Here is a 16,530-nt window from a genome sequence, read left to right on the forward strand (position 1 = left end):
CAAAAACAGTACATCCTTGGATACTCCACGAGATCCTTTACAGTGAACTTAGCACTAAGAGATTCTCAAGTAAATACAAACAAACAAGCAGTAGCTGAAAACTTTTGCGTGCAACTGTCTCGAGGCTGCTGCGCAAATCTGTTTGGATAAGTGACGTCGCAGAAATGGAATGGACAGACGACAAGAACGAGAAATCGTTCGCCTCGCTGTCTGTCAAATGCGTCTTGTGTGACCGCATGTTGTCTGCCAGGATTGGATATCTTAGTCGCATGTTGTCTGCCAGGATTGGATTATCTTAGTCATCAGAAAAATCGGACATAATAAATAAGAGAAAGAAGAAAAAATACTCGGAAACGTGCGAGGGACAACCGACGAGATTTATACTATGTTGTGGATCGCTCGATCGGTTAGATATAGCAGCTAAATTTCACTTACAATTATATGAAAACACACACACACACACACACACACACACACACACACAATTATGGTTAGACACATGTATTTGCGATCTAGACCACGTCTGATGATTACTCGATCAGCAAGAAATAGCAGCCCAACCTCCCTCAAACCTCACCCTAATATCTTGAAAACAGAAAAACAAAAAGACACATTGGATAATGCCGTTCAGTGTACACCATGTTTAAACTGAACAGAAAAAAAAATGTGATGATCATAATTGGATTGTCTTTATTCATATGTCATCTGGATCAAGGTTGACTTGGTGCTCAACAAAAAACATCAACAGAGATGAAATTGTTTTGATCCTTGGTCATTCTGCCCGATGTCAGGGCGAACTTAGGTCTACAGAACAGCAACAACAACAACAACAACTAGATGATAAGAGCAACAGTCTACTCAGAGTACCTTTGTATATATCTGTGTATCGATCGATCGATTGCACAGATCGATCTGAGCTATTAACTCATTCATTCACTCATTCATTCATTTATTCATTCATTCATTCGCTGGTTTAGTCATTCATTTAGTGATGTGACATCGGTCCGTTGAGAAGACAGCGGAAAAAACAGAAACCGGATACCGGTCAGTATAGACTGTACACACACACACACACACACACACGTACACACACACACGCACACACACACACACACGTACACACACGCACACACACAGACACATACACACACACACAAGCACACACACGGGTGTATATGCATGTATATAATACAAATGTATGCATACATACTTAAATACATACATACACACACACAAACCCTTACACAAACTAGTTTAAATATTAACGCACGAAACTCTCGGCCATTGAGTCACTCTGTAACTTCTGTCAAATATTAATAAAAATACACGTTCACGTACAAACACATGCGCACATACACGTACATACACATACACGAATATACATATAAAGATACACACTTATACAAATTTATACACAAATACACACGCGTATATGTATCTCTAGACACACGCACTCACATACATAAATACATACATATATAACATTCGGCCGGGCTCCAAGTACCGGCATTTCGTGCTGGTGGCACCATGTCATCTATAGTTAATGTTCATATTCTTTAATTAAGAGAAAATTTGCCACATCTATTGGAAATAATTAGCAACCCTCGGAATTTTCCCTCACCAGCTGAGCTTCCACTCAGAGTTTGCAGCCAAAAACTGTTTTCAGATCATTGTCAATTATATACAGGTACAGTCTTTGTCTATCCGCATGCCTGTCTGCCTGTCTACCTGTCTACCTGTCTGCTTATCTACCTGTCTACCTGTCTCTGGATTTGAAACTTTCATACCTTGTTTTGAACTAATTCTTTTAAACTTGTATTTTGTAATAAACACTTTATTTTTTACGTTTGAGAAAAAAACAGTTATATAGTCTTACGGTACAAACATAAACACATACATACGTATATATATGCATATGTACATACATACATACATACATACACACACATACATAGATGCATGCATACATACATACATACATACATAATTTATTTTTACTAAGGTTAGCAACGATTAGTTCCGGTTTAGTCACCTTCGTGAAGCTGACGAAAGCAACTAAGATGGTACTTCGAAGTCCCGATGAACCTTTTACGCATAAAAATAAAATATACCAATATGTAACGTTTGTGATGTGTGTGTGTGTATGTATGTGTGTGTATGTATGTGTATATATATATATATATATATATATATATATATATATATATATATATATATATATATATATATATATATATATATATATATATATATATACACGCACACACACATATGATAATGAGTCACAGTTTCCGCAAGGTTTTAGTTTTCTTCCCCAATTGAAAGGTAAATTGAAAATAAGATATTTCATGCACGGATTTAGTACATGGTCCTTTTTAACTTATTCATTCAAATTTATGTCATTCGCCCGTTTGAATGAATTCCTTTACCTCATTTTATTGCATTTTTAAAAAAAGTGCTTTCAATCAACCCGAAAGCCCACAAAAGGAACCTCCACGTGGTCAGGCTATCTGTCAGAAATAGCTGTTAAATCTGCCTTTATTCATTCACACTTTACTCCTTTTGGAAAAGGCACATTAAGGAATGTGTTCTTAGATACACTATCTTTTATCGGGGCTAATGCAGATTTGCACTTGCCCCTTATCGGGGCTAATGCAGATTCGCACCTCACCTTGACGTGTTTTAGTCGAATAGATCGATCCCAGTACTCATCCTATCGGTCTCCTTTTGCAGAAGCGCCAAGTTATGGGGTCGTTAACATGTCAACACCAGTTATCAAGCAAGCAGCCTGTGGGGCACAAAGGTACACACACACACACACACACACACACACACACACATACGTCGGGCGTCCACATTGTTTCTGTGTACCACCTTCACTCATAAATTATTGGTCGGCTCGGGACTATATTAAAGACATTTGCCCAAGGTGCCGCGTAGTGGAGTTGAACTCGGAACTACAATGTTGCAAATCAAACATCCTAACCACATAGCCATGCCTGCACTTATATTTAGACCCCTCCCCTCCAAAAAAAAAATACAAAAAATCGGTCTAGTCTTCACTGGAAAGCTTTTGGCATTAGATTATCTCAATCAAAATTAATCTGGGACAAAACAACAATCATACTGGCCCTTCCACTTTGGCGAGATTGTTGACGGTGGGGACGAAAACAGGCTAAAACAATGATAAGAACTTTAGTTTACATGGCTTTTTACTTAAAGGCTGTTGCACCATTGAATAGCGAGAGGACAGTGCAGTCTAGTGCACCTCCTTAGCGACAGGCATGGTTACAAGTCTCCTGTTTGACAATAATTTTCTCCCTTATACCAGAGTAAGAAGGAAAAAGTTCACGATTCTTTTAAGGGCCTAAAGTATTGGTATAAGGGAGGAAATTATACTTTAACAGGAAACTTGTAACCTTGCCTGTCGCAAAGGAGGTGCACTGTCCCCTCACTATTCAATGCTGCAACCTCAGATTTACAGTGATACACTTACTTCGAAACTCCACTTCAGCATTATTACAAATTGGCAAATATGTCATCAAAAATACTCAGCCGTGAAAATCCCGCCTTTTTAAAGGTATTAACCAAAGCCGTCACTCGCAAGCGAGTATGACTTGGGCGCATGTGCCACGTACTCGCGAGCAAATAGGGATACTTTCTCGGTCCTTTCACTCTCGACCAAGCGGAACATTAACCCTTTAGGTTGCGGAAAGCGGTTTTGCCCCACGGTTAAAAAAAAAAAATTCTCCTAATGCTGCGAGAAGCGGAGACATTCTCAGTAACACTTTTTACAAATCAAAATTTCAGATTTTTCTTAATTTTCTTTTTTCACGTATTTCATCAAATATATCTTTACAGAGCCAGAACCAAATACTTTTTAGTGGTGGACATGAAAACCATATCTACAGGGCATACTGAGAAAGTATTGCAGAAATAGGAAATACCGATTCCAATTTCTGGAGATTAATTAACATCAATACGGGAATGGCCATGAAATTGAATTGCGCAGTCAAAGGGTCCAGGAAGTAAAAGGTGGAGAGAAATAGGCAAGGACGTAACTAATGCGAGCCGCCCTTCAAGGCCCCCAAGCCTATACAGTAGACCTTTTAAGTGTCTCCCACCCCCGCCACAAAAGCATCGCCTGGGGTGGATTGTCCCCTTCTCTGGTTACGCTACTAGAGAAAGGGTTACATCAGCATCAGCCTGGCACCCATTTACAGTTGTGGACTCTAGAACAGCGTGAAAAGCGACGTCTTGTTGAAAGATGCAAATGCGCTGCCCAGTCCAAGAATCGAGCCCACGACCTCATGATCGTGAGCCCAACGCCCTCGTCTCTAGGCCTCTCTTTTCTGTACTGTTGCAGCTCTTCATATTTTCTTGTGCGCTTGTAATCTGATAATTCACCTCAGGTTCTAAAAAGACAAAAAAAAGGTGCACGATCTATGAGGTCGAAGACAGAAGTGCTAGAAATGACAGCCAAATCTCCTTTAAGTTACAGATTTCTCTCAGATAAAGGAAGGTCAAATTCGATTAAGTAGTGAATTAGTGGCGTAGCTACTGTGTGTGCTAACCGGGGCAACCCTTGACGTAGCAGTCTCTTTTCGAGCCTGTACAATCTATGCAAGTTTATACAAGATCCCATGTACCGCCCCAATATAAGGATCGCACTGAACGAATGTGGGTTTGCTCAATCAAAGCTAACCTGGGGCTAAACGACAACAACAACAGCATCTACATGTTAATATTAATTTACTGGTTCCGTTATAATTGCTAAGTCTGTAAAATTTTGCTCGGTGGTGGGTAACGGGTGTAGGCATTTAAGTAAATCCCATTGCGAAGCGAATACAAACGAGCTGGGTACATTTTTTTTTATCAGCGACCCCGAATAAAAATAAAATACAAATAGGACAACTTGAAGGATTGAAACCCGTAACGTGTCGTTGCGAAACCAATTAGAGGAAGGCCGTTACCTCTCCTATCGAAGCTAACTGGCGTGGGTTAACAACCTGTATGTCAGCCACGAGTGACCTATGGCCCGCAGGGTTTTCTGAATGGAACGCATAACGAAAAATTACCTTGAACTTTTTAGTAGTGCGGCCCGCCATAAGATGAGCCATGTCTTATGCGGCCCGCTTCTCGAAAAGGTTGTCCATGCATACTCTATGTGGTTGATCGATATGCTAGAAATAGCAGCTTAAACCACACCCAACTGGCATATTAAAAAAAGGGCTATTGGTTTTTTATTGTCCGAGTGTCTGAAAATAAAACAAAAGATATGAGATGATCACGGGTGGACCGTCTTTTATCTTAAATGTTCGAAGCGGGCTGATTGGGAAAGGGTTAATAGCGACACTAACAACGTCACCACCACCAAACAAGAAGACACTTTTCTCTCGTGTTTATATAAAACGATAGCTTGCACAAGAAGTCCTGGAATTTTGAAAATTTGCCTTTTTTAAATTTTTTATTTGTCGATGGTGGTAGTCGATAATGGAGAAAGAGAAAGGGATAGATAGGTAGAGAGAGAAAGAAAGTGATGAGATTGGGTGACGTTCATGCCTTTCTCATTTGAAAGAAATGTATTTGGGTTGTTGACAGCGTTACTAAAGCTGAAATGTTTACAATCGTCGAAAGCAAACTGTTTGCAGGGACAGCTTAAAGTGAAGTAGGTATACATACGTATATACATACATAAATTTGTATAGACACTTAAATATAGCTATGCGTGTGCGTGTATATATATATATATAGCTATAAACCTCTTTGTATAAATATATTCGCGCACTGGTTGCTTAAGAATTCGTAATTGCGCTTACTATGTTACACGAAATATATTTCGTTTTCGACTTTCGCTTTTAAAAACTTAACTCTCCACAGACTTTCTATTATGTTTGGACAAGGCAGAATCTGATGACCGCCCTAATTTTTTTTTTCTTCTTTGGAAGGATACAAAGAGAGCAAGAAATATTCTGAAAATTTGAACCGTCAAACTGATTGTATACGATTTACTGTTGTCTAATATATCACATCAGATATCCTCTGTAAACGTACATATATACATCCGGCTTGGGTACGTACACACTGTGTGTGTGAGTGTATATACATATATATCTGTTTATCGTAACTAACATAATATAATTTGAATGTAATCACATCTATGCATGCATGCATGCATGTATGTATATATATATATATATATATATATATATATATATATAAATTTATTGTCCTGTGTATGTATATGTTTGCAATAAGAATTTTGTGAGATAATCCTATCTATCTATCTATCGTGTGTGAGTGTGCATGGTTATATACGCATAAATAAATAATGACTGGGGGCTATATACATGCTTATATACAGTAAGGTCGTACATAAATACATATTCATAATTTGTTTATTATAAGACTGTATGTGTGTATACATGTGTGTGTGTTTGCATAAAACATGACCAAAACTAGTAAAAAAAAAAATTGAAAACAAACTTGTTTCAAATTATCCGGTCTTAACGACCGGGGGCAATGATACTATTGGCGTCTCCACCTTAATTAACAGGTATGATAAACCAGAAGGAATTTTGTGTTGCCTTCACACCTGCGCCCAAAGGCGACTACGTAACTCATGCTATGCCTTTGTTAGCACACACAGACACAGGGTCTCCGAGAGAAATTTTGCCAGACGGAACACGATTACGGTCTAACCCGTGGAGGTGGGTGTGGCCCCTCTGAAATTCATGTGTATATTATGGTTGTATTTTTGTTGGGAAATGTATTCTTTTAAACGTTATATATCATCGTCATCGTCATCATCATCACTACGATATTAAGGCGGCGAGCTGGCCTGACAAAATGCTTTCGTCTGTCGCTAAGTTCTGAGTTCAAATTCTTCCGAGGTCGACTTTGCCCTTCATCCTTTTCAGGGTCGATAAAATAAGTATCAGTCGAACACTGGCGGGGGAGGGGGGGGGGGGTTCAATGTAATCAACTCATCCCCTCCCCCAAATTTGCTGCCCTTGTGACAAAATTTGAAATCATTATTATTACTTGCTCGTCCTGTGCCGTCAAAAACGACGGCTAATTTTAGTATTTTATATATAGAAAGGGTACAAAAAGGTGAAAAAAAACAAACAAACAAAAAACAATCAAACTGTGCTTCAGCTGTGTGTGTGTGTGTGTGTGTATACATTTATATGTATGAGTAGTACAGTTTGTAGTGAACGCGGTTTTCTACACTTTGTCACAGCCCGCTTCCTTCCTTTTTAAGTGTGTTTGTTTATATATATATATATATATATATATATATATATGCATGTGTAAATGCGCGTGTCTATAATTCTATTTTCTATGTATGTTTCTAAATAAACATACAGAAACACATATACACTCACTCAAATATTATATAAATATATTTTACACAAACACTGCGTGGCACCTTAGGCAAATGTCTCCTACTGTAGCCTTGGGCTGACCAAAACCTTGTGAGTGCATTTGGTAGACGGAAACTGAAAGAAGCCCATCGTATATATATATACATATATATATATATATATATATATATATATATATATATGTATGTTTGTGTGTCTGTGTTTGTCCCCCCAACATCGCTTGACAACCGGTGGTGGTGTGTTTATGTCCCCATAACTTAGCTGTTCGGCAAAAGACACCGATAAAATAAGTACTAGGCTTACAAAGAATAAGTCCGGGGTCGATTTGCTTGACTAAAGGCGGTGCTCCAGCATGGCCACAGTCAAATGACTGAAACAAGTAAAAGAGTAAAAAAGTAAAGAATAAAGCAATAATCATAGTGTGTACAATGAAAATAAATATGACAAATGAACAAATAAAAAGAAATGGGGAAAGAGCTAGCATTTTGCGTTTTACTCTTTATCAAACAAAATTCAAAGAATCAAATGGAGGAGGAAAAGAAATAGAAATGATATAAATTTTTACATCTCTTTACATTGCTGGCATGGTATGACAGTAGGAGTGGAAATGAAGACACAAATTGGTTGATAGTGAGATTAAGTTGAGAAAGAAATTGAGAGAACGAGAGCATGAGGGAGAAGATCAGAAGTAAAGGCATAGGAGGGAGTCGAGAAGAGGGAGAAAGAGCAAGAAGAGAAAGGGGATAGAGGGGGTTGGGAAAGTATATTATTTTCAATATGTGTGTATATAATATACTTAACTGTGTAATTTAGCCATCTAAATAGGTGTTAAATTGCAATTGATATGTGTGCATGAACATAAGGCCCTTGTAATCTTTGCATCAATTCATGTAGCAGTCATTCTTGTGTAATTTGATATGTCCATCTAAGAGTACATATAGACATAACTCTGAGTGGTTGGCGTTAGGAAGGGCATCCAGCTGTAGAAACTCTGCCAAATTAGATTGGAGCCTGGTGTAGCCATCCGGTTGCACCAGTCCTCAGTCAAATCGTCCAACCCATGCTAGCATGGAAAGCGGACGTTAAACGATGATGATGATGATGATGATGATGATAACCTTCCATCGTTCAATACACCTGTATATCAAACTATAAATGTATGTATGTATTTATATATATGTGTATATATATATATATATATATATATATATATATATATATATATATATATATAAATGCATGTCTGTAGATGTATGTGTATGTGTGCATGCCTGTGTATGTTTGTGGAAATCTAGAATTTCAGTTCATGTTAAGGTTTCATTTTGTGTGTCTGATTGCACAACAGTGATCACGAGTAGGGAGAGAAAGGCGTCACATATCCTGATGGTGACAACTGCCATTCATATACTTTTCAGACGCCCTGCATATTTCATTAGGTGCACGTGCGTGCACACACACACACACACACACACACACACGCACACACATATATATGATGGGGTACAACTGTGTGGTAAGAAGTTTGCTTCTCAACAACATGGTTCTGGGGTCAGTCCCACTGTTTGGCACCTTGGGCAAAAGTCTTCTATGGCTTTGGATTGACCTAACTTTCTGGCTGGATTTGGTTACGACAGTATCCAGTGCGAATACTCGGGTTATATCATTGTCACCAATTTGGGAGTGTCTGTGAAGGGTGGCATAGCTACTGTCAGGATAATTATTTGCCATATCAGTGCCGCCAGTATGGGAGTATTTATGAAGGACATGGGTACTGGTGAAGTGAATGTCAAGCATATTGGTATCACCAATGTGGGAGTGTCTGTTAAGGGTGGCATAGCCACTGTGAGATTGAATATCAATGTCACCAGTGTTTGAGGGTATGTCAAGAGTAGGGTGGTTACTGTTACATTGTATGTCAACTGTTTCTGTCTTGTCTGAAGGGGGAGGGCTCGTGAAGGACATGGGCATTTCCCCTTCCCTTTAAAACCATATCAACATGTAATCTGTAATTATCTTGTATGTGTGTGCGTGTATACAAATACACACACACATACATACACACACACATACATACACACACATATTCACAGACACGCATGCATGATACAAACACAAACACATGTGCACTCATACATATACATACAGAAGCATAACTCCTCCCCTCCCATCACATATAAACAAACTTTAGGTTATAGTATGTTGTCAACTTAATGTGACAGTCCCATAAAAAGGAAGAATGCTACTGTTATTTAGCCCTAGGAAACACCATTTCTTGTTGGACTTCACACGTTTCCTGTGTCCTTATGTTTTCAAAGTAGAAACAAGCACCTCCACCCAGTAAAGCCAGCATCCAGAGACTAGTTTCAGAGTCATTGCTCATCATCAGTCCGGAGTAGCATGGCTTGCTAGCTGTCGATGCTTATTCGCTTTTGAAAACATATATTTCAAGTGAAATACATTCACTGTCAAATATGTCTGTGTATCTTTTATGCCACCAAATTCAGTAGGTTTACTTATTACTAACATAATATGTGTGGTAGCTACATCTGTTCATAGGCTCAGGAACAGGAGGTGCAGTGGAGTGCAAGCACACTCACTCAAACTTTGTTTGTGGGGTGCAAGCACACCCACTAAAAATTTTTTTGTGGGGTGCAAGCGCACTCACTAAAAATTTTTTTGTGGGGTGCAAGTGCACTCACTAAAACTTTTTTTTTGTGGAGTGCAAGCACACTAGCTAAAACTTTTTTTGTGGGGTGCAACTCACTAAAACTTTTTTGTGGTGGTGGTGGGGGTACAGGCAATGAAAACCCTTTGAATATCCTAAAAAACTGGGTTTTCACCTCCTAAGCAAGTTTCGTTCCCATGCTTATGCATCTGTTGCAGTCACAACAGATACAACAACGTTTGTACTCCCTCCTACACCAGCTATTATACAGGTCTCACCTGTACCAACCGACCAACCAGCCAGCCAGCCGACCAGCGACTGATAACTACACCTGTTATAGTTACATGAGACATTGGACTGTCATCTAACAAGGTTTTTGTTTTTTTATACATCAACTATTTCAAGAATGTTTTCAAAAAGCCAAAGTAAGAAGAAAAAAAAATAAAAGAAAAAGTTGTCACAACTTGTTACAACAGGTTCTATCGAACTAGACTTTTCTTTTCCACCTGTTGTTTTTCTTGTCATTGTTGTTGTAATTGTTTAGATAGTTGAGATGAGTCAGTTGGCGCCTCTCACTTGCAATGTCTTCGCTTCATGTTTCAAAAAGAAATTTAAAAAAAAAAGAGAAAGAAAACAAATTTAAACAAGAAAAACCTACTGAAACTAAATTCGGTGTTTAAAGTATTTAGACACAGTTTCAGGAATGGCTGAGTGGTTAAAGACACTTGCTTTGCAATAATGTGAATCCAGGTTCAGTCCTACTGTTCAGCACCTTTTTAGCAAGTGTTTTTTTTTTCTGTAGCACCAGACTGGCTTCCATCTTGTGAGTGAATATGGTAGACAGAAATAGTATGGAAGCCCATCATATACCTACACACACACACACACACACACACACACACACACACACACACACACACACACACACACACACACATAGAAATTATGTATATCTGTACATGTGTGTCTGTGTTTGTCGCCCCATCATCACTTGGCAACTGGTGTTGGTTTGTTTATGTCTCCATAACTTAACAGTTCAGCAAAGGTGAATGATAAAATAAGTGTTAGACAGGGGTCAATTTGTTCTACTGAAGTCAGTGTTCCAGCATGGCCACAATTAATGACTGAAACTTATAAAAGGTAAAAAAGGGTCATTTAACCCTAGGTCAGCTCTGATCAAGCCAGCTTATGATCTAAACTGTCTTAGCTGTGATTGTCTTGTTATTTTGTTTCTCCAGACATTGTGTATCTAAGACTACATCATAGCAATGTGCCTATCCTTTTTTTAAAAAACCGAGTGAGATTTGGTTGCTATTTCGTGGATGGCGGATATAATTAGTCACCTAGTTTAACACCGCTACTGGGCACTCTAGGTGCTTTTAGTGGAGAAAAAGAGGAATTGACTCCAGTACATGACTGGTACTTTATTGACATCCCCTTTAAAAGGATTTGAACTCAGAGTGCGGGAAACTGGAATAATTACCACAAGGCAATTGATCTGACCCTTTAACAACTCTATGAATTTGCTGTCAATATATATATATATATATATATATATATATATATATATATATATGAGTGTGTGTGTGTATATATGTATATATATGTATTTGTGGGTGTGCACACATGTATGTGTCTGTGTGTGCATATATGTGTGTGTCTGTGTATATATGTGTGTGTTCATTTATATATATATATATATATATATATATTTATTTATTTATATATACATGTGTGTGTCTGTATGTGTGTTATTTGTTTTTATTTATTTATTTGTTTCGAAAAGTTATTTTTGAAAAGCTGTACGCATGAGTAAACACAGGTTATGTCTAAATCAGTGATACCTCCCACACTACTCTTCCTCTCCTATCAATCACCTTTACCATCACCTCCCTCAGAACCACCACCACCACCACAGTAGTTATGATTCTACATTTACAACTTCAATCATGATTGCGACTGTGAGTGTCAATGATGACGCCACCATCACTATATATATATATATACATATATATATATATATATGTATATATGTATATATATAGTAAAGACTATCCTAGCAAACCAGAAAGGTATCTTTTATATGGTTGCTTGGCATGCTAAAAATAACAGTGGAATTTCTCAAATACCTTCAGAAGAATGTGAAACATATTACATCATGTAGTTGCTGATATACAAACAAATGGGATGGTCATGACTGGAATCTCTTTGGTCATAAGGCCTGATTAGGTGCTAAACGACAACAACAACAGCAACAACCACTACACAACCTCTGTTGCCAAGATGGCGACAACGACGACGACCACCACCACCATCAATCACAATCACCACTGACATAATCACCACCACCACCACAACTACCTCAACCATGACCACTACTACCACCACTACACTAAGCCTCGCCACCACCACCACCAACAACAACACAACTACCACTACCATCATTGCCACCACCACCACCACCACCACCACCACCACCACCACCATCATTGCCACCTCCACCATCACCACTACTGTGGCAGGTTGGCTGGTTATTCTATCTGATTGGTTGGTGTGGTTAGGTTGGCTGGTATTACCTATAAACACACACACACACACACACACACACACACACTAATTTACCCTTCCTTGTTCATATGAATGTTCGACAACAAAGTATTTTGTCCCATTTAATTAATCACAGATTCCATCTCTCTCTCTCTCTCTCTCCTTCTCTCTCTTGCTCTCATTTGAATATTTGTCTTTTCTTGTTCTTCCTCTTCTCTTTTCTCTATAGCTGTGGTTGCTAACCTTTTTTGCATCACAGACCTGCTTCAAGCAAAACAATTTTTCCACAGTGCAGCAAATCTCCCCCCCCCCACACAATAAAGTGCATAATATATAATCTTGATTATTACATATATAATACATATCCATTAGGGAAGGTGTGGAGGCGCGTGGCTTAGTGGTTAGGGTACCAGCATCATGATCGTAAGGTTGTGGTTTCAATTCCTGGACCGGGTGACACGTTGTGTTCTTGAGCAAAACACTTCATTTCACGTTGCTCCAGTCCACTCAGCCGGCAAAAATGAGTAACGCTGCGATGGACTGGTGTCCCGTCCAGCTGGGGAACACATACGCCATTGAAACCGAGAAACTGGGCCCATGAGCCTGGCTAGGCTTTAAAAGGGTGCATTTATTTATTAGGGAAGGTACTTAGCCCAGTGGTTAGGGTGTTGCAGTCATAATTGCTAGACCATGGTTTCAATTCCAGGACTGGTTAGTGTGTTGGGTTCTTGAGCAAAACATTTCATTTCACATTGTAAGGTGGTTGGTGTTAGGAAGGGCATCCAGCCATAAAAACCCTGCCAAAACATACAGTGAAGCCTGACAGTCTTCTAGCTTGCTAGCCCTTATCAAACTGTCCAGCCCATGCCAGCATGGAAAATGGACATTTCTACAGCTGGCTGTCCTTCCTAACGCCAACCACTCCGAGAGTGTAGTGGGTGCTTTTATGTGCCACCGGCACGAGGGCTAGTCTGGTGGCACTAGCAACGGCCACGCTCAAATGGTGTTTTTTACATGCCACCTGCACAGGAGCCAGTCCAGGGGCACTGGCAACGACCTCGCTCGAATGTTTTGTTCACATGCCACCAGCACAAGTGCCAGTAAGGCGGCGCTGATTTCTGCCTCCCAAATCTATGCACCAAGCAATGCTTGGTCTGGGACTATTGAAGAGGACACTTGCTCAAACTTCCATGCAGAGGAAATGAACCTGGAATCATGTAATGTAAATTTAGTGAAGTAGTTATGACCAGGAACTAAAACTGGCTTGAAGGTTTAAGTCACTCAAAGGATGACTTTTGATTGTATGTCTTTTTTTACCAAGGTCAACCTTATCACGATTTATTTAGTGAAATTGTTTGTTTTTCTCACCTATCATATATCCGTTTTCCCACACTAACATGATGGTCTTTGCAATACTCTAACACTTCTCAGCATATTAAATTCACAATCAATTGTATTGATTCTTTATAGCCATTATGAGGGTGGGGATTGGCAGGAATGTTGTAGTGAAAGGAAAAAAAAAGCCTTGTCATACATATATATGTATTTATCTCCCTTTGTATCTAGATTTCAAACTCTGTGCTGAAGTGAACTCTATCATTTATCATTCTGGGGCTGAGGAAATATGATCTAACCATTGTTCTGGGCTTGTTTTTGAATTGACTGCATATTTTCTCACCTAAAACGATTTTACTCTTTGTCAAATACTCTATACTTTCCACCCAAATTGATTATACCCCTCACCCGTCATTTTGACTGTGGCCCAAATTGTCCATGCTCTCCTCCAAATTGCACACACACATATTTACACACACACACATGCTTATCACTCTGTCTGTCTGTCTAGATAGATAGATAGATAGATAGATCGACAAACATAGAGATGTATATGTATGGATATATATGTGTATGCATCTGTCTGGGTGTCTGTCTGTCTATGTGTGTGTGTACAAGGATGGCTGTGTGTTTAATAATCCTGCTTCCCAACTGTGTGGTTCAGTCCCACTGTGTAGTACCGTGAGCAAGTATCTTTTGCTATAACCCTGGGCCAACCAAAGCCCTGTGAGTGGATTTAGTAGACAGAAATTGAGCATTAGTCCATACAATTTGGGCTATTTATTTCCTCTTATTCCTTTCTGTTGAAGAGCGTAGGCTCGAAAATGTAAAGATTTTCTCATTTTTCCCGAATGTCAAACTAATACACTTGCTTGTTGTTGTTACACCTGTCTTTGTCTTTTGTTTTTCTATAAATCCCCCACACACACACACACACTGTTCGTGAAAAACATAAATCTGAAAGAAGCACACTCTAAGATGTAGAGCAGTATACATTATAAACGGGGATATCATGCTAGCTCCATGTATGATATGTGTGTGTGTGTGTATATATATATATATATATATGCAGGGTGTTCAGAAAGTCTCTCCATAGTAAGTATTTCATTGCAAAATAAATATTTATAAGATGGTATAAGACTACAAAACAATATATTAGACATTACAAAAATTCACTGCTGAGGGTTGTTTTGAATACCCTGTATATATATCATCATCATCATCATCATCATTGTCGTTTAACGTCCGCTTTCCGTGCTAGCATGGGTTGGACGATTTGACTGAGGACTGGTGCAACCAGATGGCTACACCAGGCTCCAATCTAATTTGGCAGAGTTTCTACAGCTGGATGCCCTTCCTAATGCCAACCACTCAGAGAGTGTAGTGGGTGCTTTTACGTGTCACCCGCACGAAAACGGCCACGCTCGAAATGGTGTCTTTTATGTGCCACCCGCACAAGAGCCAGTCCAGGGGCACTGGCAACGATCTCGCTCGAAAACCCTACAAGGCCAGTCAGGCGGTACTGGTAACGGTCACGCTCAGGTTGGTACATCTTATGTGCCACCCGCACAAGAGCCAGTCCAGGGGCCCTGGCAACAATCTCACTTGGCTTGCCGGGTCTTCTCACGCACAGCACATTTCGGCATCTGCATTAAGATATATCACCCAGCCTACACTCACATTCCCACCACCACCACGACCATCACCACCAAGAGTTAAAAACAACAACAATGTAGTTGTAACAACATTGAACCACAATGATATCAATAAAAGCAAGGAGTCTATTCCGCCAATATTACACCACCCAGTTTTATATGTCTTAATCACTACATTCGTCTGCACAAACAACACGATGACACATAACTTAATACGCATGACTTGTTCAGTTTTGTCCCTCCTGAAAGTAACAAATACACAGAAACAACAACAATAAAAAAAAAAGTCCTGACCCACCTATCCACCCTTCCACCCAGCTAACTCATCCACTCGTGTATCCACCCATTACCTGTTGAAAAAGAAAAAAAACAATTTGAGAAAGACAGAAATGTGCCGGTTGTGAAATTTTTGTAATTCTTTCCAAATCTATTTTTGCTTTTACACCTTATATTATATAATGCATTTATGGCATAAATTGTTTCTTGAATTATCAAGACTAAGGCAGGAAGCTGGCAGAATCGTCAGCACGCTGGGCAAAATTCTAAGCAGCATTTTCTCCGTCTTTACGTTCTTAGTTCAAATTGTCAGTATTTTACCGTTTCTATTTAAACATGTTGAAACTTCTATCTAAAATAAACAGCAGAATTGGCTGTGTGGTAAGTAGCTTGCTTACCAACCACATGGTCCTGGATTCAGTCCCATTGCGTGGCACCTTGGGCAAGTACCTTCTACTGTAGCCTCAAGCTGACCAAAGCCTTGTGAGTGGATTTAGTAGATGGAAACTGAAAGAAGCCTGCTGTATATATATATATATATATATATACAAGAAATGAGGGCAGGGAATCGTCAATTAATAATAGAATTAACAATTAACAATTTTGCCAAGTAGTTCAGTATGAAATAAAACTTTAACGGTAAGACCATGGAGAAGCAACTCAA

At 39.1% G+C, this 16,530-nt stretch overlaps 1 protein-coding gene and 1 long non-coding RNA gene across 7 annotated transcripts in view; one reads left to right on the forward strand and one right to left on the reverse strand.

The window, feature by feature from the left end:
- Window positions 1-279: 279 nt before the first annotated feature.
- LOC149132534 (uncharacterized) overlaps window positions 280-16,530 on the forward strand; it is a 127,797-nt gene continuing 111,546 nt past the window's right edge. For 2 of the 5 annotated variants that reach the window (XM_089363869.1, XM_089363871.1), the window contains exon 1: window positions 5,254-5,668. The gene's annotated coding sequence lies outside the window, so the exon portion shown is untranslated. Of the gene's footprint in view, window positions 1,688-5,253; window positions 5,669-5,761; window positions 6,074-16,530 lie in introns of those variants that run through there. The other 3 variants (XM_089363868.1, XM_089363870.1, XM_089363872.1) reach the window with 2 other exon arrangements.
- Window positions 2,604-16,530, reverse strand: part of LOC149132535 (uncharacterized) — a 25,743-nt gene continuing 11,816 nt past the window's right edge. Inside the window, exons 1-3 of one of the 2 annotated variants that reach the window (XR_016244468.1) lie at window positions 6,487-6,625; window positions 5,079-5,258; window positions 2,604-4,415 (exon numbers count right to left, since the gene is read on the reverse strand). This is a non-coding gene — a long non-coding RNA (uncharacterized LOC149132535). Of the gene's footprint in view, window positions 4,416-5,078; window positions 5,259-6,486; window positions 6,626-16,530 lie in introns of those variants that run through there. The other variant, XR_016244469.1, reaches the window with a different exon arrangement.

Source organism: Octopus bimaculoides, chromosome 15 (genome assembly GCF_046866305.1).
Source record: "Octopus bimaculoides isolate indiv1 chromosome 15, ASM4686630v1, whole genome shotgun sequence".
NCBI lineage: Eukaryota > Metazoa > Mollusca > Cephalopoda > Octopoda > Octopodidae > Octopus > Octopus bimaculoides.